Raw genomic sequence first — 23,227 nt, 5'->3', positions numbered from 1 at the left:
GTTGGCCACTCAGGAAAACTGGGCAGCATGGAAGCGGAACCAAGCTGAAGTGATATTTCTACTGATCAAAATTGCATGTCAGAAGTGGGATTCGAGCCCACGCCTCCAGGGGAAACTGCGACCTGAACGCAGCGCCTTAGACCGCTCGGCCATCCTGACCCTAGCTACTTGCTTTTCGGCTATAATGCATTTGATACGGTTAACTCAAAGTCCTAGGACATTTATACAAGTGATTAGTTAGCCAATTAACAAACATGCTAAGCTTGCCCTGAGGGGTGCCCTCCCAAGCAAATCCTAGCTTTTAACCTATCAGCAAAGCATGTCAGATGAGGAATTTAAAGCCAAACCTCCCGGAAACAATGCACACTCACGGCAGCGCCATCCTGACAGACAGATGTCGGAGTCCAGGTTACAATGACTGGGTTATTTCACTCAGAAACTTGTAATGTAAATATCCAATAACATTTAAGGATGTGCTTAGTTGGCCACTCAGGAAAACTGGGCAGCAAGGAAGCGGAACCAAGCTGAAGTGATATTTCTACTGATCAAATTTGCATGTCAGAAGTGGGATTCGAACCCACGCCTCCAGGGGAGACTGCGACCTGAACGCAGCGCCTTAGACCGCTCGGCCATCCTGAACCAACTACTTGCTTTTCGGCTATAATGCATTTGATACGGTTAACTCAAAGTCCTAAGACATTTACACAAGTGATTAGTTAGCCAATTAACAATCATGCTAAGCTTGCCCTGAGGGTTGCCCTCCCAAGCAAATCCTAGCTTTTAACCTATCAGCAAAGTATGTCAGATGAGGAATTTACAGCCAAACCTCCCGGAAACAATGCACACTTACGGCAGCGCCATCCTGACAGACAGATGTCGGAGTCCAGGTTACAATGACTGGGTTATTTCACTCAGAAACTTGTAATGTAAATATCCAATAACATTTAAGGATGTGCTTAGTTGGCCACTCAGGAAAACTGGGCAGCATGGAAGCGGAACCAAGCTGAAGTGATATTTCTACTGATCAAAATTGCATGTCAGAAGTGGGATTCGAACCCACGCCTCCAGGGGAGACTGCGACCTGAACGCAGCGCCTTAGACCGCTCGGCCATCCTGACCCTAGCGATTTGTTTTTCGGCTATAATGCATTTGATACGGTTAACTCAAAGTCCTAAGACATTTACACAAGTGATTAGTTAGCCAATTAACAAACATGCTAAGCTTGCCCTGAGGGGTGCCCTCCCAAGCAAATCCTAGCTTTTAACCTATCAGCAAAGCATGTCAGATGAGGAATTTAAAGCCAAACCTCCCGGAAACAATGCACACTCACGGCAGCGCCATCCTGACAGACAGATGTCGGAGTCCAGGTTACAATGACGGGGTTATTTCACTCAGAAACTTGTAATGTAAATATCCAATAACATTTAAAGAAGTGCTTACTTAGCCACTTAGGAAAACTGCGTAGCATGGTAGCGGCCGAAGCTGAAGTGATATTTCTGCTGATCAAAATTGCATGTCAGAAGTGGGATTCGAACCCACGCCTCCAGGGGAGACTGGGACCTGAACGCAGCGCCTTAGACCGCTCGGCCATCCTGACCCTAACTACTTGCTTTTCGGCTATAATGCATTTGATACGGTCAACTCAAAGTCCTAAGACATTTATACAAGTGATTAGCTAGCCAATTAACAATCATGCTAAGCTTGCCCTGAGGGTTGCCCTCCCAAGCAAATCCTAGCTTTTAACCTATCAGCAAAGTATGTCAGATGAGGAATTTAAAGCCAAACCTCCCGGAAACAATGCACACTTACGGCAGCGCCATCCTGACAGACAGATGTCGGAGTCCAGGTTACAATGACTGGGTTATTTCACTCAGAAACTTGTAATGTAAATATCCAATAACATTTAAGGATGTGCTTAGTTGGCCACTCAGGAAAACTGGGCAGCATGGAAGCGGAACCAAGCTGAAGTGATATTTCTGCTGATCAAAATTGCATGTCAGAAATGGGATTCGAAGCCACGCCTCCAGGGGAGACTGCGACCTGAACGCAGCACCTTAGACCGCTCGGCCATCCTGACCCTAGCTGCTTGCTTTTCGGCTACAATGCATTTGATACGGTCAACTCAAAGTCCTAAGACATTTATACAAGTGATTAGTTAGCCAATTAACAATCATGCTAAGCTTGCCCTGAGGGTTGCCCTCCCAAGCAAATCCTAGCTTTTAACCTATCAGCAAAGTATGTCAGATGAGGAATTTACAGCCAAACCTCCCGGAAACAATGCACACTTACGGCAGCGCCATCCTGACAGACAGATGTCGGAGTCCAGGTTACAATGACTGGGTTATTTCACTCAGAAACTTGTAATGTAAATATCCAATAACATTTAAGGATGTGCTTAGTTGGCCACTCAGGAAAACTGGGCAGCATGGAAGCGGAACCAAGCTGAAGTGATATTTCTACTGATCAAAATTGCATGTCAGAAGTGGGATTCGAACCCACGCCTCCAGGGGAGACTGCGACCTAAACACAGCGCCTTAGACCGCTCGGCCATCCTGACCCTAGCGATTTGTTTTTCGGCTATAATGCATTTGATACGGTTAACTCAAAGTCCTAAGACATTTACACAAGTGATTAGTTAGCCAATTAACAATCATGCTAAGCTTGCCCTGAGGGTTGCCCTCCCAAGCAAATCCTAGCTTTTAACCTATCAGCAAAGTATGTCAGATGAAGAATTTAAAGCCAAACCTCCCGGAAACAATGCACACTTACGGCAGCGCCATCCTGACAGACAGATGTCGGAGTCCAGGTTACAATGACTGGGTTATTTCACTCAGAAACTTGTAATGTAAATATCCAATAACATTTAAGGATGTGCTTAGTTGGCCACTCAGGAAAACTGGGCAGCATGGAAGCGGAACCAAGCTGAAGTGATATTTCTACTGATCAAAATTGCATGTCAGAAGTGGGATTCGAACCCACGCCTCCAGGGGAGACTGCGACCTGAACGCAGCGCCTTAGACCGCTCGGCCATCCTGACCCTAGCTACTTGCTTTTCGGCTATAATGCATTTGATACGGTTAACTCAAAGTCCTAGGACATTTACACAAGTGATTAGTTAGCCAATTAACAAACATGCTAAGCTTGCCCTGAGGGGTGCCCTCCCAAGCAAATCCTAGCTTTTAACCTATCAGCAAAGCATGTCAGATGAGGAATTTAAAGCCAAACCTCCCGGAAACAATGCACACTCACGGCAGCGCCATCCTGACAGACAGATGTCGGAGTCCAGGTTACAATGACGGGGTTATTTCACTCAGAAACTTGTAATGTAAATATCCAATAACATTTAAAGAAGTGCTTACTTAGCCGCTTAGGAAAACTGCGTAGCATGGTAGCGGCCGAAGCTGAAGTGATATTTCTACTGATCAAATTTGCATGTCAGAAGTGGGATTCGAACCCACGCCTCCAGGGGAGACTGCGACCTGAACGCAGCACCTTAGACCGCTCTGCCATCCTGACCCTAGCTGCTTGCTTTTCGGCTACAATGCATTTGATACGGTCAACTCAAAGTCCTAAGACATTTATACAAGTGATTAGTTAGCCAATTAACAATCATGCTAAGCTTGCCCTGAGGGTTGCCCTCCCAAGCAAATCCTAGCTTTTAACCTATCAGCAAAGTATGTCAGATGAGGAATTTACAGCCAAACCTCCCGGAAACAATGCACACTTACGGCAGCGCCATCCTGACAGACAGATGTCGGAGTCCAGGTTACAATGACTGGGTTATTTCACTCAGAAACTTGTAATGTAAATATCCAATAACATGTAAGGATGTGCTTAGTTGGCCACTCAGGAAAACTGGGCAGCATGGAAGCGGAACCAAGCTGAAGTGATATTTCTACTGATCAAAATTGCATGTCAGAAGTGGGATTCGAACCCACGCCTCCAGGGGAGACTGCGACCTGAACGCAGCGCCTTAGACCGCTCGGCCATCCTGACCTTAGCTACTTGCTTTTCGGCTATAATGCATTTGATACGGTTAACTCAAAGTCCTAGGACATTTACACAAGTGATTAGTTAGCCAATTAACAAACATGCTAAGCTTGCCCTGAGGGGTGCCCTCCCAAGCAAATCCTAGCTTTTAACCTATCAGCAAAGCATGTCAGATGAGGAATTTAAAGCCAAACCTCCCGGAAACAATGCACACTCACGGCAGCGCCATCCTGACAGACAGATGTCGGAGTCCAGGTTACAATGACGGGGTTATTTCACTCAGAAACTTGTAATGTAAATATCCAATAACATTTAAAGAAGTGCTTACTTAGCCACTTAGGAAAACTGTGTAGCATGGTAGCGGCCCAAGCTGAAGTGATATTTCTGCTGATCAAACTTGCATGTCAGAAGTGGGATTCGAACCCACGCCTCCAAGGGAGACTGCGACCTGCACGCAGCGCCTTAGACCGCTCGGCCATCCTGAACCTAGCTACTTGCTTTTCGGCTATAATGCATTTGATATGGTTAACTCAAAGTCCTAAGACATTTACACAAGTGATTAGTTAGCCAATTAACAAACATGCTAAGCTTGCCCTGAGGGGTGCCCTCCCAAGCAAATCCTAGCTTTTAACCTATCAGCAAAGCATGTCAGATGAGGAATTTAAAGCCAAACCTCCCGGAAACAATGCACACTCACGGCAGCGCCATCCTGACAGACAGATGTCGGAGTCCAGGTTACAATGACGGGGTTATTTCACTCAGAAACTTGTAATGTAAATATCCAATAACATTTAAAGAAGTGCTTACTTAGCCACTTAGGAAAACTGCGTAGCATGGTAGCGGCCGAAGCTGAAGTGATATTTCTGCTGATCAAAATTGCATGTCAGAAGTGGGATTCGAACCCACGCCTCCAGGGGAGACTGCGACCTGAACGCAGCGCCTTAGACCGCTCGGCCATCCTGACCCTAACTACTTGCTTCTCGGCTATAATGCATTTGATACGGTCAACTCAAAGTCCTAAGACATTTATACAAGTGATTAGTTAGCCAATTAACCATCATGCTAAGCTTGCCCTGAGGGTTGCCCTCCCAAGCAAATCCTAGCTTTTAACCTATCAGCAAAGTATGTCAGATGAGGAATTTACAGCCAAACCTCCCGGAAACAATGCACACTTACGGCAACGCCATCCTGACAGACAGATGTCGGAGTCCAGGTTACAATGACTGGGTTATTTCACTCAGAAACTTGTAATGTAAATATCCAATAACATGTAAGGATGTGCTTAGTTGGCCACTCAGGAAAACTGGGCAGCATGGAAGCGGAACCAAGCTGAAGTGATATTTCTACTGATCAAAATTGCATGTCAGAAGTGGGATTCGAACCCACGCCTCCAGGGGAGACTGCGACCTGAACGCAGCGCCTTAGACCGCTCGGCCATCCTGACCCTAGCTACTTGCTTTTCGGCTATAATGCATTTGATACGGTTAACTCAAAGTCCTAGGACATTTACACAAGTGATTAGTTAGCCAATTAACAAACATGCTAAGCTTGCCCTGAGGGGTGCCCTCCCAAGCAAATCCTAGCTTTTAACCTATCAGCAAAGCATGTCAGATGAGGAATTTAAAGCCAAACCTCCCGGAAACAATGCACACTCATGGCAGCGCCATCCTGACAGACAGATGTCGGAGTCCAGGTTACAATGACGGGGTTATTTCACTCAGAAACTTGTAATGTAAATATCCAATAACATTTAAAGAAGTGCTTACTTAGCCACTTAGGAAAACTGCGTAGCATGGTAGCGGCCGAAGCTGAAGTGATATTTCTGCTGATCAAAATTGCATGTCAGAAGTGGGATTCGAACCCACGGCTCCAAGGGAGACTGCGACCTGCACGCAGCGCCTTAGACCGCTCGGCCATCCTGACCCTAGCTACTTGCTTTTCGGCTATAATGCATTTGATACGGTTAACTCAAAGTCCTAAGACATTTACACAAGTGATTAGTTAGCCAATTAACAAACATGCTAAGCTTGCCCTGAGGGGTGCCCTCCCAAGCAAATCCTAGCTTTTAACCTATCAGCAAAGCATGTCAGATGAGGAATTTAAAGCCAAACCTCCCGGAAACAATGCACACTCACGGCAGCGCCATCCTGACAGACAGATGTCGGAGTCCAGGTTACAATGACGGGGTTATTTTACTCAGAAACTTGTAATGTAAATATCCAATAACATTTAAAGAAGTGCTTACTTAGCCACTTAGGAAAACTGCGTAGCATGGTAGCGGCCGAAGCTGAAGTGATATTTCTGCTGATCAAAATTGCATGTCAGAAGTGGGATTCGAACCCACGCCTCCAGAGGAGACTGCGAGCTGAACGCAGCGCCTTAGACCGCTCGGCCATCCTGACCCTAGCTACTTGCTTATCGGCTATAATGCATTTGATACGGTTAACTCAAAGACCTAGGACATTTACACAAGTGATTAGTTAGCCAATTAACAAACATGCTAAGCTTGCCCTGAGGGGTGCCCTCCCAAGCAAATCCTAGCTTTTAACCTATCAGCAAAGCATGTCAGATGAGGAATTTAAAGCCAAACCTCCCGGAAACAATGCACACTCACGGCAGCGCCATCCTGACAGACAGATGTCGGAGTCCAGGTTACAATGACGGGGTTATTTCACTCAGAAACTTGTAATGTAAATATCCAATAACATTTAAAGAAGTGCTTACTTAGCCACTTAGGAAAACTGCGTAGCATGGTAGCGGCCGAAGCTGAAGTGATATTTCTGCTGATCAAAATTGCATGTCAGAAGTGGGATACGGTCAACTCAAAGTCCTAAGACATTTATACAAGTGATTAGTTAGCCAATTAACAATCATGCTAAGCTTGCCCTGAGGGTTGCCCTCCCAAGCAAATCCTAGCTTTTAACCTATCAGCAAAGTATGTCAGATGAGGAATTTAAAGCCAAACCTCCCGGAAACAATGCACACTTACGGCAGCGCCATCCTGACAGACAGATGTCGGAGTCCAGGTTACAATGACTGGGTTATTTCACTCAGAAACTTGTAATGTAAATATCCAATAACATTTAAGGATGTGCTTAGTTGGCCACTCAGGAAAACTGGGCAGCATGGAAGCGGAACCAAGCTGAAGTGATATTTCTACTGATCAAAATTGCATGTCAGAAGTGGGATTCGAACCCACGCCTCCAGGGGAGACTGCGACCTGAACGCAGCGCCTTAGACCGCTCGGCCATCCTGACCCTAGCTACGTGCTTTTCGGCTATAATGCATTTGATACGGTTAACTCAAAGTCCTAGGACATTTATACAAGTGATTAGTTAGCCAATTAACAAACATGCTAAGCTTGCCCTGAGGGGTGCCCTCCCAAGCAAATCCTAGCTTTTAACCTATCAGCAAAGCATGTCAGATGAGGAATTTAAAGCCAAACCTCCCGGAAACAATGCACACTCACGGCAGCGCCATCCTGACAGACAGATGTCGGAGTCCAGGTTACAATAATGGGGTTATTTCACTCAGAAACCTGTAATGTAAATATCCAATAACATTTAAAGTAGTGCTTACTTAGCCACTTAGGAAAACTGCGTAGCATGGTAGCGGCCGAAGCTGAAGTGATATTTCTGCTGATCAAAATTGCATGTCAGAAGTGGGACTCGAACCCACGCCTCCAGGGGAGACTGCGACCTGAACGCAGCGCCTTAGACCGCTCGGCCATCCTGACCCTAGCTACCTGATTTTCGGCTATAATGCATTTGATACGGTTAACTCAAAGTCCTAAGACATTTATACAAGTGATTAGTTAGCCAATTAACAAACATGCTAAGTTGCCCTGAGGGGTGCTCTCCCAAGCAAATCCTAGCTTTTAACCTATCAGCAAAGTATGTCAGATGAGGAATTTACAGCCAAACCTCCCGGAAACAATGCACACTTACGGCAGCGCCATCCTGACAGACAGATGTCGGAGTCCAGGTTACAATGACGGGGTTATTTCACTCAGAAACTTGTAATGTAAAAATCCAATAACATTTAAGGATGTGCTTAGTTGGCCACTCAGGAAAACTGGGCAGCATGGAAGCGGAACCAAGCTGAAGTGATATTTCTACTGATCAAAATTGCATGTCAGAAGTGAGATTCGAACCCAGGCCTCCAGGGGAGACTGCAACCTGAACGCAGCGCCTTAGACCGCTCGGCCATCCTGACCCTAGCTACTTGTTTTTCGGCTATAATGCATTTGATACGGTTAACTCAAAGTCCTAAGACATTTACACAAGTGATTAGTTAGTCAATTAACAAACATGCTAAGCTTGCCCTGAGGGGTGCCCTCCCAAGCAAATCCTAGCTTTTAACCTATCAGCAAAGCATGTCAGATGAGGAATTTAAAGCCAAACCTCCCGGAAACAATGCACACTCACGGCAGCGCCATCCTGACAGACAGATGTCGGAGTCCAGGTTACAATGACGGGGTTATTTCACTCAGAAACTTGTAATGTAAATATCCAATAACATTTAAAGAAGTGCTTACTTAGCCACTTAGGAAAACTGCGTAGCATGGTAGCGGCCGAAGCTGAAGTGATATTTCTGCTGATCAAAATTGCATGTCAGAAGTGGGATTCGAACCCACGCCTCCAGGGGAGACTGCGACCTGAACGCAGCGCCTTAGACCGCTCGGCCATCCTGACCCTAGCTACTTGCTTTTCGGCTATAATGCATTTGATACGGTCAACTCAAAGTCCTAGGACATTTATACAAGTGATTAGTTAGCCAATTAACAATCATGCTAGGCTTGCCCTGAGGGTTGCCCTCCCAAGCAAATCCTAGCTTTTAACCTATCAGCAAAGTATGTCAGATGAGGAATTTAAAGCCAAACCTCCCGGAAACAATGCACACTCACGGCAGCGCCATCCTGACAGACAGATGTCGGAGTCCAGGTTACAATGACGGGTTTATTTCACTCAGAAACTTGTAATGTAAATATCCAATAACTTTTAAGGATGTGCTTAGTTGGCCACTCAGGAAGACTGGGCAGCATGGAAGCGGAACCAAGCTGAAGTGATATTTCTACTGATCAAAATCGCATGTCAGAAGTGGGATTCGAACCCACGCCTCCAGGGGAGACTGCGACCTGAACGCAGCGCCTTAGACCGCTCGGCCATCCTGACCCTATCTACTTGCTTTTCGGCTATAATGCATTTGATACGGTTAACTCAAAGCCCTAAGACATTTATACAAGTGATTAGTTAGCCAATTAACAAACATGCTAAGCTCGCCCTGAGGGGTGCCCTCCCAAGCAAATCCTAGCTTTTAACCTATCAGCAAAGCATGTCAGATGAGGAATTTAAAGCCAAACCTCCCGGAAACAATGCACACTCACGGCAGCGCCATCCTGACAGACAGATGTCGGAGTCCAGGTTACAATAACGGGGTTATTTCAAGTCAAGTCAAGTCAAGTCAAGTGGGTTTATTGTCATTTCAACTACATACAGAGTACACAGTGAAACGAAACAACGTTCCTCCAGGACCATGGTGCAACATAGACAGTGCATACAAGACACAAGTGCAACACAAACAAACAAGTGCGGACAGACAACACAACACAGTACAGACAGAGGATAATAAATAATGACGGTAGTGTGCAAGTTGTGCAATGTGCAATAAATAGAGTCCAGTGAGGTAGTAAAGTTATTAGTGCAAATGCTTGTGCAAAAAATGCTTCCCATGTTATCTGGGGTAAATGGTTGGAAAGAGAGAGAGAGGGAGAGTGTACATGTACCAGAAAGATATCAGTTCAGAAGTTGAGTTGTGTTGAGGAGTCTGATGGCTTGGGGGAAGAAGCTGTTGCAGAGTCTGGTCGTGTTGGACCGGATGCTGCGGTACCTTCTTCCTGATGGCAGGAGGGAGAACAGTCTGTGTGAAGGGTGGGTGGAGTCATCCACAATGCTGGTTGCTTTGCGGATGCAGCGGGTGGTGTAAATGTCCATGACGGAGGGGAGAGAGACTCCGATGATCTTCTCAGCTGTCCTCACAATGCGTTGGAGGGACTTGCGGTCAGAGGCTGTGCAGGTCCCAAACCAGGCAGTGATGCAGCTGCTTAGGATGCTCTCTATGGTTCCCCTATAGAAGAGGGTGAGGATGGGTGGAGGGAGACGGGCCTTTCTCAGCTTCCGGAGGAAGTAGAGACGCTGTTGGGCTTTCTTGGCTGTAGAGCTGGTGTTCAGGGACCAGGTGAGGTTCTCCGCTAGGTGGACACCAAGGAACTTGGTGCTCTTAACGATCTCCACAGAGGAGCCGTTGATGTTAAGCGGAGAGTGGTCCGGTCTTGATTTCCTGAAGTCAACAACCATTTCCTTGGTCTTCTCTACATTCCAGTGAAGGTTGTTGACTGTACACCAGTCTGTCAGCTGCTGCACCTCCTCTCTGTATGCTGACTCGTCGCCTTTGCTGATGAGACCCAGCACAGTTGTATCATCGGCGAACTTTATGATGCTGTTAGAACTGTGTTTCGCAACACAGTCATGAGTCAGCAGGGTGAACAGCAGAGGACTCAGTACACTGCCCTGAGGTGCCCCAGTGTTCATGGTGATGGTGCTGGAGCTGCTGTCCCCGAACCGGACTAACTGGGGCCTTCCTGTCAGGAAGTCCAGGATCCAGTTGCAGAGGGGGGTGTTGAGGCCCAGCAGGCTTAACTTCCTGGTGAGGTTCTGTGGGATGATGGTGTTGAATGCTGAACTGAAGTCTATGAACAGCATTCTGACGTAGGTGTCCTTCTTCTCCAGGTGGGTAAGGGAGAGATGAAGGGTGGTGGTGATGGCATCGTCCGTGGAGCGGTTGGGACGATATGCAAATTGCAGGGGGTCCAATGAAGAGGGCAGTTGGTTCTTGATGTTCCTCATGACTAACCTCTCGAAGCACTTCATGATGATGGGCGTGAGAGCTACAGGACGGTAGTCATTGAGGCAGGACACCGTGGACTTCTTCGGCACGGGGACGATGGTGGTGGTCTTGAGGCACGTTGGGACAGTGGAGCTGCGCAGGGAGACATTGAAGATGTCCGTGAGAACATCTGTCAACTGGTCTGCACACTCTCTGAGCACTCTGCCGGGGATGTTGTCTGGTCCTGCAGCTTTCCGTGGGTTGACTCTGCGCAGAGTTTTCCTCACGTCCACTGCAGTCAGGCACAACACCTGCTCGTCCGGCTTGGGTGTGGTCTTTCTCACCAACGTGTTGTTCTGTGCCTCAAACCGTGCATAAAAGTCGTTCAGGGCATCGGGGAGGAAGGCATCACTGTCACAGGACGGTGGCATTGTCCTGTAGTTTGTGATTTCCTGGATGCCCTGCCACATGCGCCATGTGTCACCGGTGTCCTTAAAGTGGTTGTGGATTCTCTGGGCGTGTGCGCGCTTTGCCTCTCGGATGGCTCGTGACAATTTGGCTCTTGCTTTCCTTAGGGCCGCCTTGTCACCCACTCTGAAGGCCGAGTCGCGGGTCCTCAGTAGCGCACGCACCTCAGGAGTCATCCATGGCAGTGACATCATCAATACACTTACTGATGTAGCCAGTGACTGATGCTGTGTACTCCTCCAAGTTAACAGAGTCGCCTTCTGTCGCAGCCTCCCTAAACATGTCCCATGCAGTGCACTCAAAACAGTCCTGAAGGGCAGAGATGGCTCCTGCCGGCCAGGTTCTCACCTGCTTCTGAACTGGTCTGGAGCGTCTGATGAGGGGTGTGTAAGCTGGAGTCAGATACACAGACATGTGGTCCGAGAACGCGAGGTGGGGGCGGGGCTCGGCCCGGTACGCGCTGGGGATGTTTGTGTAAACAAGGTCCAGCGCGTTCGCTCCTCTCGTGGCAAAGTCCACATGTTGATGGAATTTAGGGAGGACTGACTGTAGATTTGCATGGTTGAAATCTCCGGCGACAATGAACAGTCCGTCTGGATGTTTGGTCTGCAGATCGCTGATGCCCCCATGCAGTTCCCACAGTGCCTCCTTAGCATTAGCATTAGCGCTAGCGCTAGCGCTAGGCGGTATGTACACGGCGGCTCAGAAACTTGTAATGTAAATATCCAATAACATTTAAAGAAGTGCTTACTTAGCCACTAAGGAAAACTGCGTAGCATGGTAGCGGCCCAAGCTGAAGCGATAATTCTGCTGATCAAAATTGCATGTCAGAAGTGGGATTCGAACCCACGCCTCCAGGGGAGACTGCGACCTGAATGCAACGCCTTAGACCGCTCGGCCATCCCGACCTACGCTACTTGCTTTACGGCCACAATGAATTTGATATGGTAAACTCAAAGTGCTAAGACATTCACACAAGTGATTAGTTAGCCAATTAACAAACATGCTAAGCTTGCCCTGAGGGGTGCCCTCCCATGCGAATCCTGGCTTTTAACCTATCAGCAAAGCATGTCAGATGAGGAATTTAAAGCCAAACCACCCGGAAACAATGCACACTCACGGGAGCGCCATCCTGACAGACAGATGTCGGAGTCCAGGTTACAATAACGGGGTTATTTCACTCAGAAACTTGTAATGTAAATATCCAATAACATTTAAAGAAGTGCTTACTTAGCCACTAAGGAAAACTGCGTAGCATGGTAGCGGCCCAAGCTGAAGCGATAATTCTGCTGATCAAAATTGCATGTCAGAAGTGGGATTCGAACCCACGCCTCCAGGGGAGACTGCCACCTGAACGCAGCGCCTTGGCCATCTCAACACATCAACAAACAATTGGAAGCAATGATTTCCCTAAGAGGTGCTTTCCCAAGCTAAAGTTAGGTTTTAGTCTAGCAGAAACATTTGTTAGAATTGGATTTGCAACTATGTCTCCAGGAGAGACTGCCTGTTGAACACAACAATTTAGATCATCTGGCCATCCAAGGACTGGAAGCCAACAGACACTTAATAAACTATTTTAAATTGGAAACAACTGCACTGAGGTAAAAAGGAGAAGAAGGGCTGTTGATTTCAGATAGGTGACATCATTGATTCAATAAAAAAAACACCAACATACATACATATATATTTAAACAAGTAAATTCACTATAACGAATATGCTTGAGTGAAAAGACAAACAGGTTCAGGATATAAGCATTTAGCACATAAAATGAACAACATGGTTCCCACACTGTTGACTTACATAGTTCTCCTACCTGTGATATAGTTAATAATACCTCTAGTTCTAAGGTATGTAACAGCCAAAAAAAAGTCAAACATGTATTTCCGTGGAATATAATAATTAAATAGCAATGAATATAAATGCATTGAGGATTATGTGCCCTTTATAGTTTTATTGGAGTATTTTTAACAAGAGTACTTGAGCTTTTATTTATGAGACCTGTGCACTTCTGCCACTTCCATATGTTGCCTCGCCACGCTAAAACCTACTTTGCATTTTTAGAAATGGACCAATATAGTTGCTTCAGAATTGCGGGAAATAAATCGTTTTACACTGATTTCAATTTAAGGTTAAGGTTTTTAAGGGCCGCAAGGATTTTGCCCCAGAATTGCGGCACCATTTAATGAAATAGGGGAAAAAGACGCAACATTAAAGCCCCGTGAACAAAGGAGGTCCTGCACCACCCAACACATAAGACAACTAACTGACGTTAATGACGTTTACTTGAGTCTGTCGGAGTCCGAAACGCACCTTATCAGCCCCTGACGTTCAGCAGAAATAACCGGTGAAGTACGTAAGGAGCGAAGGTCCGCCTCAACAAGTAACCGGCCGTCGTTCATCAGTGCTCACATTTAGGCGGCAGCAAGATTGAGTTAGACAACTCTGATTGGTTAACAGGCAAGTGGGTGCTTGTTCTGATTGGTTGCTGGGTATTTTACTAATAATACTAATTAGTAAAATGCAGCATACTGGCTGCTTTTTATATTCTGACTATAGCATTAGGATTTCCTCGTTAGGAAAAATGATTTATGTTAATGCAGTTTAAAATATTTGAGATAAAAATACACTGTAAAGCCAGTGCTGTTCAATTAAGCAGCTTTTTCTTTTACTTTGTAGTTTCTCATTTTTATTTAAACACGTTTTAGCCCGCCTGATGTAATCACAGCATGAGAACAGCACATTATTGGAAAGTTGACACAAATGTGTTAAACTTTAGTCTGAATGTCAGAGCTGTGTCTTGTTTTCTATTAAAGATGCATGTTATCAGTCTCACTCATTCTTCCTCAGAAAAAAAGAACAGCTTAAAAGAAATCACTGGAAGCATGACATTCTTGTGATGAGTGTGTGTAAACTTTCACTGCTCAGGTTGATTTGAATGCAGGTCATTTAAACGTGTTTAGGTTGGAAAGCTTTTCTACTTCTACTTACAGCTCACTCCTCAGTCTATGACCGTTAACTCCACCTATGGGGTCAGTTGTTGCGTTTGCAGTCACTTTCCTTTCAAATAAGATACTATTCAGCAAGAAACAAAATGTGTTCACATAATAGTTTACAGCACAAGGGGGCAGCAGTGTCTTTTCATAAAGCTCCTCCTATAGGCAAGCGTTCTGTCCGGTATCTGGGCCATCCCACTGCTGCAGACAGCATTTGATCAGCTGCTTCTGTAAAAGGGAAACCCCGTTTCCATCAGCATCAGCATCGGCATCAGCAGCGACACTCCACTCCTACAAGTACCACTGCAAAACCTACTTTACTCTTTATTCATATTATCATTAAACATTTAACTTAATCAGGCAATCTTTAAAACCACACACACACACACACACACACACACACACACACATACACACACACACACACACATATATATATATATATATATATATATATATATATATATATATATATATATATGGGCACCACTGCCCCTGCCTACTGCCATCTAGGATGGCATTATATTAGATGAAGGAGCATTGCTGTGAGGAGGATTTACATGCATTTAGAGAGCAGTGAGCATCAGGTACTGACATTGGGTACTTAGTTAGCCCTGTCACTCCAACTCATCTCAAAGGTATTAAAGCTCCATCAGTCCAGAGAATGCAGTTTTTGTTTTGGGTTTATTTGGGTTTATTCTAATGTTAGGGTCTAAATACAGTGACATCCAAAAGATTGGGCACCCTGATCATAATTTCTGTTACTCTGAATAAAACAGGCAAGCAAAATAACAAAAAAGGGAAAGATCCTGAAGCTAAAGTTTGGGCACCCTGCATGATCAGTTCTTAGTTACACCCCATTTAACATAATATATAATACAATACAATAAATACAATATAAGAGCTTGTCTTTCATTTCCTGTTTGGGGGATTTTCACCCATTCATCCTTGGAAAAGTTCTATGATATGTTGGACAGTCTTGCATGAACTACTTTTCAAAGGACTATTAACATATTTTTAGTAATACTTAGGTTGCATAATATTTGGAGTTAAAGTTTTGCTTTGTGGGCATGAGTTATTGTAATTTTGATATGCAGCTGTTTAGAGGAGCCCAAGGTGACTGATTGATGGGACAAAGCTTATAAAATGTGTATCTCCTGGCCTTTTCCTAATGGTGATTGTGAACAAGCCATAGCCCTAACAAGCTAATTAAGGTCAGAGACCTTGGTCAAAGTTATCTGAGAGCTTAAATCTGTTCAATCTTTTGGGGTAACCAAACTTTTGCATGATGCTCATTTCCTTTGTTTCACTCTAAAATTGTACAACTCAAAAGTAATAAACTAATCTTGTATAATATGTTGAAAAATGTTGTTATCTTTTGGAAATCTGTTCATCATCTACTCACTTTACTTTTCACAGTGGCAGAATTTTTGACCAGGGATGGCCAAATGTTTTGCATGGCACTGCATATGCTTTCACACAAATCTGACCTAATGTTGTTTTAGCAGGTTGATTTGTTTTTTTTTTTTTTGTTTTTTTTTGTTTTTTGTAGCTGGTGCCATTTGGCATATTAATAATTAACAATTAATTAAAGATATATTAATGATGATTTACAGGCATGTACTGTACTCCGTCCTAAACTAATACTCTAGAAAGTGCTCTTTTGCCTTTAATACTGGGGGTTCCTAACCCAGTCACATGTACAACACTAGGTGTGACAATTTGTCATCACTTTGTGTGTATGTGTGTTTTTAATATTGTGTGTATAATCACAGGAATGCAGTGAAACCTAAAAAATGCAGTGGAAATCTAAAAAAAACAAAACAAAAAACCATTTAGACTAGAAAATAACTAACAAAGAAACTATAAGAAGTAAAATGAAGCAGCAATACTGAAGGTTCAGCTCTGTTTCTGGGAAAATATTCAAATGTAAGTAAATGTGTGACACTGGCCATGTCAAGGTTTCTGCACAGAACGGCCAAATGCTTTCTTGAGCATTTTTATTCCTAGTAGAGAGTCCTATTTCCTTCACTAAAGCTTGTGTTCTAACGACTTTTCGGAATACTTGTACAAGTCAAGTGTACATCAGTACAATTTTGATTATCATGCCTTGGATAAAAACACAAAGACTACACTGAAAGCATACTTTACGTTTAAAAGAAGTATACTAATAGCATACTTGAATATACTTCTGTTTTGGTAAGGGTTAAGTTCTCTATTCCTCAGTCTTTTCACTGTTAGCTTTACTTATAAGTGGTCACATCTGGTTATTTCATGGACATTGTTTTGTACAGCTTGTGCTTGGTGTGGACAGAAGTCTCCATACAAATGAGTTTAGCCTCCTGTGCCCATTGTGGTATGTAAAACAACACCTGCCTCAGCATTCGATATGCCTCACCTTTTACTGCTTCTACTCAAAACAGGTCTGCGCTGGTCTGCTCTCTGCTCTACTGAGAAAAGCTGATATGGAAATTATATTGAAATCATCAACTGATGCAACCTTGGACTAAATGTATTGCAAACCAAACACATTTTATCATTGAAATTTACTCCCAATGTTAGCAACTGACCTGCAGGCTCCGCCTTTAAATGTGTTCTTCTGTAGTTACTGTTGTAAGGCCGGAAAAGTCACTCTAGTAAATGTATTCATAACACTTACTGATCTCACAACACTGTACTTGTCTTACTGTGAAATACAGTACTGTCCATTATTTGTCTTATGTACAATTATTATGTACAGTGAAACAAAGAAAAGCACCATTCAAATGTTCAGGGAAAAGTTTTTAGACCTTAATAGGTTTATTAGGCTTATTCACAATCACCATTAGGAAAAGTCAGATGAGACAAATTTCAAATCTTTAAACTTCCTCCTCAAACCTTGTCAGCAGCCATGGATTCCTGTAAGCAGCTTCATTGCACTCAATTACAATAAGTGATGCCAATAAAGCCAATAAAGCTGTTTTCTGCTGTTTGTAGTGTAGAAATAGCAGGGATGAGACAGGTCAAGCTGAGGTCTAGAAGACCAACAAAAGCTTCCAGAACTGCTTTTAGAATTGCAGACTTTGAGCGATGTTTAGAAGCCTGTGGCACGGGGCACCTTTTGCTGGTAGAGGGAAAAAAAGATGTCATTTAATACCAGCAAGTGAATTAAGTGTTAGCAAGCAAACATCACACAATAATTCTAAACACACAAATTCACACAGATAGACTTCTGTGAATCTTTGGACAAACCTGATAAGCAGTGCATGCAAGACACCCCAAGGACTCTGTAGTAGATAATGAATAATACATAGTAGATACTAAATATGTTATAGTGGTTGCTGAATAATATACAGTAGACTAAGTAGTTCACAGTAGATACTAAATAATTCTTTGTAGATTCTGAAGAAATCATCTGACTTACAGGGATGACTTATCAAAGTATGTAGTAGTCTTGGACAAGTCTGTCAGATTTCACTGTACAAACCTAATCAGCTAATACGTGATTAGACACTGCAAATTCTTAATGGTGGTACTCCTATTCTATTTTTCTTTCCACAAACCCTGATTGACTGCAAAAGAGCTTGAGGGAAATTCAGCATTAGAAGTTGCAAAAAAACCTGGTGCATTTTGGAACCTGGTGCAATTTATATAAAATATAACTTCTTAGCTATATTATTTTTTAGGCACGGGGGGCCTTTCATTGGTAGAGGGAAGAAAATATGTATTTTAATACCACCAAATGGAGAAAAGTCTGAAAGCAAACATCATACAGTGATCCTAAACACACAAATTCCATAAAGTACTCCTTAAATATGTGGTACCTCTAAGAGCAAAGCTCTTTAAAAAAAACAAAAAAAAAAACACATCTCCAACTGTTAAACACAAGGATGGCTCAATCTATCTATCGGTATCTAGACACAGATGAGGTGGACAACCCATCTCCAGAGGTCCCAAAGTTCATGGACAGAAGAGAATAACTGCTCAAAGATTGCAATAAAGGATTGTTTAAAAAGTGGCTAAAGAGCCTCAATCAACGGACTGAGTCTCAGAAATCTAGGTCTCCATCAAAGGCCATGGATCTTCCAGCAGCAGTGATCTAAAGCACACTTGATAAAACAATGAGTCCAGATCTGAAGTCTATGGAACATCTGTTGAGATACTGCAGTACAGCAGTTGTGAGAAAGTGCGTCTTCAATTCTGAGATACCTGGAGCAGTTGGGAAAAGAAGAATGGTCCCTACTTCCAGTGGAGAGGAGTAAAACACACATTCATGGATACAGGAAATGACTGATTTCAGTTATTGTATCCAAAGGATGTGCTACCAAATATTACATTGAGGATGCCAATTCCCAGCCCATGTCTGCAGTTCTGTGTGAACTGATTTGACTTCTTTTTCTCTTTTTTGTGTTGTTGCACTGCATTTGTAACTACAACAAAGTTCTGGGAGAAATAGTGCATTTTCAGAAATATATGCAGATGGATAGACAGACAGGATTGACAGATTGACTGTCTGTGTGTGTGCGTGTGGTTAGAATATTAGGATGGCTGACTGCTGTTTACATTTACGTCCTGGCTTCGTCCACTCCAATCACTCTGGCCTTCGGCTACTTTTGTAATGCCTGTACATCACTGCATTACATAACACAAAGAGAGAGAGAGAGAAAGAGAGAGAGAGAAGTATCATTCCTTTCTTTGCCTTTTCTTCAGCAGCGACTGAGCATTAGAATGGCCCTCTAGGTGGGAGGAAGCCCACAGCTTTCCACTGCAACACACACACACACACACACATACCTTGTAGCTGCTCTGTACAATGTGTAAATAATCTTGGATTAATGGACCAACAAAAATGCTCTAAAATTATTGAACTTTTTTTGTTGATTTTATTAATAAAAATCTTTTAAGCTTGTTTTTCACTGGACAGCAACAATGGCATTCAATAGCATGAGTGGAGGAAAGAGTGGATTTCGCAAAATACCAGCAAATCCAGGATGCAAAATGTCAAAACATCTGTTCAAAGGATAAAACTAAAAACAATTTTGGAATGACCAAAAAAAGACTTTTTGGAATGACCCTCACGGTTTCCTGACCTAAACCTTAAAGAACATATTGGGTAAACTGTAATTAGGCTGTGCCTATTTACAATACCTTAATGTTAATCTAAAAAAACAACTATCAAAATATTTGTACCCAGCACATTTTAAACATAGATGTTTTTTATTGTTGTTTTTTGTTCTGTAGATTAGCCCTGTGTTTTACTGGTATCCCTGTCCATAGAATGTATGAAAACATACACACACACACACTGGCTAGTAGTGTAGGCATTACGTCTCTGCTTAAAGAACACTACCCTTTTTATGCACATCGCTCTGAGAGGAATGCTGCCATGTGAAAGGGCTCCGATGCTAGCGTGAAAGAAAAGGATCCATATTTAGAGAGCCTTCTTCTTTCACATGCTGTGAAAGAGAATAAAGGTGGAATGAATGAAAAGGGCACTCTGTGTTCTGTCATCTGGGAGCACAGTCTCTTTTTTTGTACATGCATCTCTCCATGACGAATCTTTATGAACTGGTATTTTCAGATGCATGGTTTTTGGTCTTCTGGGACACACTGCTCAACACAGCACAGCAGTTTAAAGCAACAGTCAAAAACCAAAAATCAAATGTACAGTTTTCTCCTTAAGTTAAGTGCATATAAAGTAAATCACATAGCCAACAAAAGAAGCAGAAGCCTGACTCCTCTCTGTCCTTGTTCATAATTAACAGGGTAAATATTCTTAGTTCGTATATAAGAGTGTTTCATACCACCCCCACAACACATTAGTAAATGCCAGAGCCCTCCAGCTAGTGAACACTTTGCTAGCTTCAGATAGGCCACCATCTTTAGCTAACAGGCTGCTAGCTGGTGCTACATCAGTCGAGTACTGATCATGCTTGTGTCCAACTAAACGAGCTAACTCGCTAACATTAGCTGACATTAGTGGTACATAAGGTACTTATCTACCTTGGCTGTTTAATGGACACATTTCCTCCAGATGTAGTCAGTCAACTATTGGCCTCTAGTGTTTGTTAGCAACGTTAGCCTTGTCATGTTTAAGGCACTTGGCTGACACTCTTTTATAGTCTCTTATGTTCTAAATACATTTCGGAGGTTGGCAAATGTTGCATTAGTTGCATCTTATTGACACTGGTGCAATTTTAGGTGGGGGCAGTGCACTTGGCCAGAACATTGACCAAATATCTCTTAGCTAAACAACTGTCTGGGGTTAGGTTTCAGGCAAGTATGGGTAGTTAATTGGTGTGTATACGCTTCCATTATAAGTTAGCTACATTAGCCTAATAACTCCAGTGCTAACCAGTGATTACCTGTTAGCTATATTAGCCTTGTAGCACCAGTGTAGACTGGTGGAGTATAAACATCAATTATTTGTTAACTTCATCAGCCTAAAGAAGCAAACATATCTGGGTTAACTGACTACATTTAGGGTGAACGTATGCTTATTATTATTAAGTCCTAGCATCATTTGTAGGTGCCCCTGTTTTGAAGGTTTCTTTGTAACCACAGCAATTGGGGCTCAAGAGGCTGAAGTAAGGTATCAGATACAGGTAATTTAGAAGCATTAGCTTAAACCTGAGCACCGTAGCAAAACAGTATGTGTAGTCCATTACTGAGGAATGGTCGTCATGTTGCAGCCCCATAAACAAGCCGTTATCATTTGGGATCCAGTGACAGGAGTCATTAGCTGCTGAGCTCATTTAATTACTGCTACGACTCTGGTGCAGCACGGAATGGTGCCATTCGCGTAGAGCTTCTGCAGGGCCACAGAAATCTGACAAGCAACTGTAGCAGCAACAGTAGACGCTTCTGGGGTGTGAGTTACAGTCTGGGGGCTCGAGTTTTCGTCTTTTTTTGCATCCTGCTGAGTTCCTGGTGTACCAGAGGAAGAGTGGTTTTGTTTTATTTATAAGCTGAGCACACATGTTGGGCTTATTTCGGGACTAAGAGGGCTTGGACTACCCAAGCCTAAAGGAAGGTTCAGTAGCTGATGGACTAATATGCGCCATGGACAGCACCATGCTCATAGACTCTTGAAAGTCATTATGAAATAATGTACTCAGGGTGCTTAGGTTAGTGTTCATAAATTGGAGGGTGCTAAATACCAATGGTATTACATATGTTAAATAATATCCAAATGACATTCAAAGTTTGCTTCTTTAGCTCTGCACTAAAGCTATAAAGCTAAAGTAGCTAATAGATGCTTATGTACACCGTTTAGCATGGTGCTTACTGCATGCCTAAAACATTACCCAAGGTTTAAAGGACCCGTACTGTGGAAGTAAAAGAGTTTGATGCAGTGTATTGTTGAGTCCCCAGTCCATACTTCCCATATGTGAAAGTAAGCATCTTAAGCTGTTTTAAAGGAAGCGTTTATTGATGTCACAAAGGCCACTTCACAGTAAACATATTAGGACAGCTTTAGCCTGGACTGCTTTTTGAGTAAGACAACTAATCAAAATGGACCTCATTTACATAGACTAGTATTAAAGGCACAGTAGCAGAATTGTTATGTATAAAAGATGAAGAAACATTGTAAATTGGTTGTGTAGAAATGAAATATGGTTGTTGGTGTGACATAAGCAAATGCTTGCATCATAAGGCAACGTCAGTGGAAACCACAAACACTCTTTAAACCATGTGTATATGTTCAGCAATCTTTAATAATTACTTATACAGTTTCTTACACTGTATGACACTGTTAACAAGTACAGACCAGAGCTGCTAAGACTATAACACCTGTTTTCAAATGGACAGAATCTAAATAAGTGTTTGGGCAGGGACACACATTTTGTAATGTTGTAATGTCTCTGTATACCACATCAATAGGTTTGAAATTAAGATGTGGTTCAGGGAAATTCAGCTTTCAGTCAAGAGGTTTGCAAAAGTAATAACATTAACAGTTTAAGAATTAAACAATTGACTGATAAACATGTTTTATGGTCAGGTGTGGCATGTTCCCTCATTATTTCATGACTGCTTCTTCAGGATCTGCTTTTGATCTCTGTCAAGAGATACTCTTTCAGTGCATACTCTTTTTCTAGTCCCCAATATCATTCTAGTTTAAATTTGGTTCTCCCAGACTGTCACATATCCATTCTTACTGTGTGTGATGAGCTTGTTGATGACACTACGATCTAGAGTAGTGCTACTGTGGGGCTGTTACTCATTTAGGATTAGAGAACCTCGGAACCTTAAAGTAGCACTGTGTTGCTTTAAGGCCCCCCCTCCAGTCAGGAAGTGTATTCACGCTTTGGGCCACCCTTAAAAGACATGCTTTACAAAGGCATTGGAAACGGCATCTGAACTAAAAGAAGCATGTGGGCCGACAAGGTAGAGCAATATTACAGGAATTTAACATGAATATGACTTGGGTTTCATGCCCACGTCACCAAAGTTACATAGTGCAGTTAGCAGCATGCTGTAGCCCACAGTGATCTGTGGAGCAGCACAATGATTTTGAAGCTGCTATTTTAAGATAGAAATGCTACATAGTGTTGCTGTAAACTGCATTGCGTCTCTGGAACTCATCCAGAAAATTAAATTTTTAAATTTAATTTTTCTTTGGGTTTTTGATAATCATATTGCAAAATTCAGCATGCAAGACTGTTGGATATGTATCCCATCTTGTATAGCTGTGCCCACAGAGTGGACCACATATCTTACTCTCGTTCTGGCTTTTTTCCTGGAAGACCATAACGTTTGTCTTCTTTAGGTTTACTGCCAGGGCCCAGTTCTGGCAGTACTGCTCCAGCAGGTCCAGGTGCTGCTGTAGCCTTTGTACACTCATTAATGCAGATGTTAGACAGTTAAACAGACCTGTTTCTCTTTTACTCTCTTGTACAATACAAGTCAA

The 23,227-nt window shown here is 43.2% G+C and overlaps 12 non-coding genes across 12 annotated transcripts; all 12 read right to left on the bottom strand.

The window, feature by feature from the left end:
• Window positions 1–1,035: 1,035 nt before the first annotated feature.
• On the bottom strand, window positions 1,036–1,118 carry trnal-cag (transfer RNA leucine (anticodon CAG)). Its single transcript has one exon. It is a non-coding gene; the product is annotated as a tRNA-Leu (tRNA).
• Window positions 1,119–1,514: 396 nt separating this feature from the next.
• Window positions 1,515–1,597, bottom strand: trnal-cag (transfer RNA leucine (anticodon CAG)). Its single transcript has one exon. It is a non-coding gene; the product is annotated as a tRNA-Leu (tRNA).
• Window positions 1,598–2,474: 877 nt separating this feature from the next.
• trnal-uag (transfer RNA leucine (anticodon UAG)) lies at window positions 2,475–2,557 on the bottom strand. The gene has a single exon. It is a non-coding gene; the product is annotated as a tRNA-Leu (tRNA).
• A 397-nt stretch (window positions 2,558–2,954) lies between these two features.
• trnal-cag (transfer RNA leucine (anticodon CAG)) lies at window positions 2,955–3,037 on the bottom strand. The gene has a single exon. It is a non-coding gene; the product is annotated as a tRNA-Leu (tRNA).
• An 876-nt stretch (window positions 3,038–3,913) lies between these two features.
• Window positions 3,914–3,996, bottom strand: trnal-cag (transfer RNA leucine (anticodon CAG)). Its single transcript has one exon. It is a non-coding gene; the product is annotated as a tRNA-Leu (tRNA).
• Window positions 3,997–4,871: 875 nt separating this feature from the next.
• trnal-cag (transfer RNA leucine (anticodon CAG)) lies at window positions 4,872–4,954 on the bottom strand. The gene has a single exon. It is a non-coding gene; the product is annotated as a tRNA-Leu (tRNA).
• A 397-nt stretch (window positions 4,955–5,351) lies between these two features.
• Window positions 5,352–5,434, bottom strand: trnal-cag (transfer RNA leucine (anticodon CAG)). Its single transcript has one exon. It is a non-coding gene; the product is annotated as a tRNA-Leu (tRNA).
• Window positions 5,435–6,309: 875 nt separating this feature from the next.
• trnal-cag (transfer RNA leucine (anticodon CAG)) lies at window positions 6,310–6,392 on the bottom strand. The gene has a single exon. It is a non-coding gene; the product is annotated as a tRNA-Leu (tRNA).
• A 772-nt stretch (window positions 6,393–7,164) lies between these two features.
• Window positions 7,165–7,247, bottom strand: trnal-cag (transfer RNA leucine (anticodon CAG)). The gene has a single exon. It is a non-coding gene; the product is annotated as a tRNA-Leu (tRNA).
• Window positions 7,248–7,643: 396 nt separating this feature from the next.
• Window positions 7,644–7,726, bottom strand: trnal-cag (transfer RNA leucine (anticodon CAG)). Its single transcript has one exon. It is a non-coding gene; the product is annotated as a tRNA-Leu (tRNA).
• An 875-nt stretch (window positions 7,727–8,601) lies between these two features.
• trnal-cag (transfer RNA leucine (anticodon CAG)) lies at window positions 8,602–8,684 on the bottom strand. The gene has a single exon. It is a non-coding gene; the product is annotated as a tRNA-Leu (tRNA).
• Window positions 8,685–9,081: 397 nt separating this feature from the next.
• trnal-cag (transfer RNA leucine (anticodon CAG)) lies at window positions 9,082–9,164 on the bottom strand. The gene has a single exon. It is a non-coding gene; the product is annotated as a tRNA-Leu (tRNA).
• Window positions 9,165–23,227: the final 14,063 nt, after the last annotated feature.

The sequence above is a fragment of the Salminus brasiliensis genome, chromosome 1 (genome assembly GCF_030463535.1).
Source record: "Salminus brasiliensis chromosome 1, fSalBra1.hap2, whole genome shotgun sequence".
NCBI classification, from domain to species: domain Eukaryota; kingdom Metazoa; phylum Chordata; class Actinopteri; order Characiformes; family Bryconidae; genus Salminus; species Salminus brasiliensis.
Note: the sequence above shows the minus strand (reverse complement) of the source record. Positions and strands in the feature narration are given on the sequence as shown.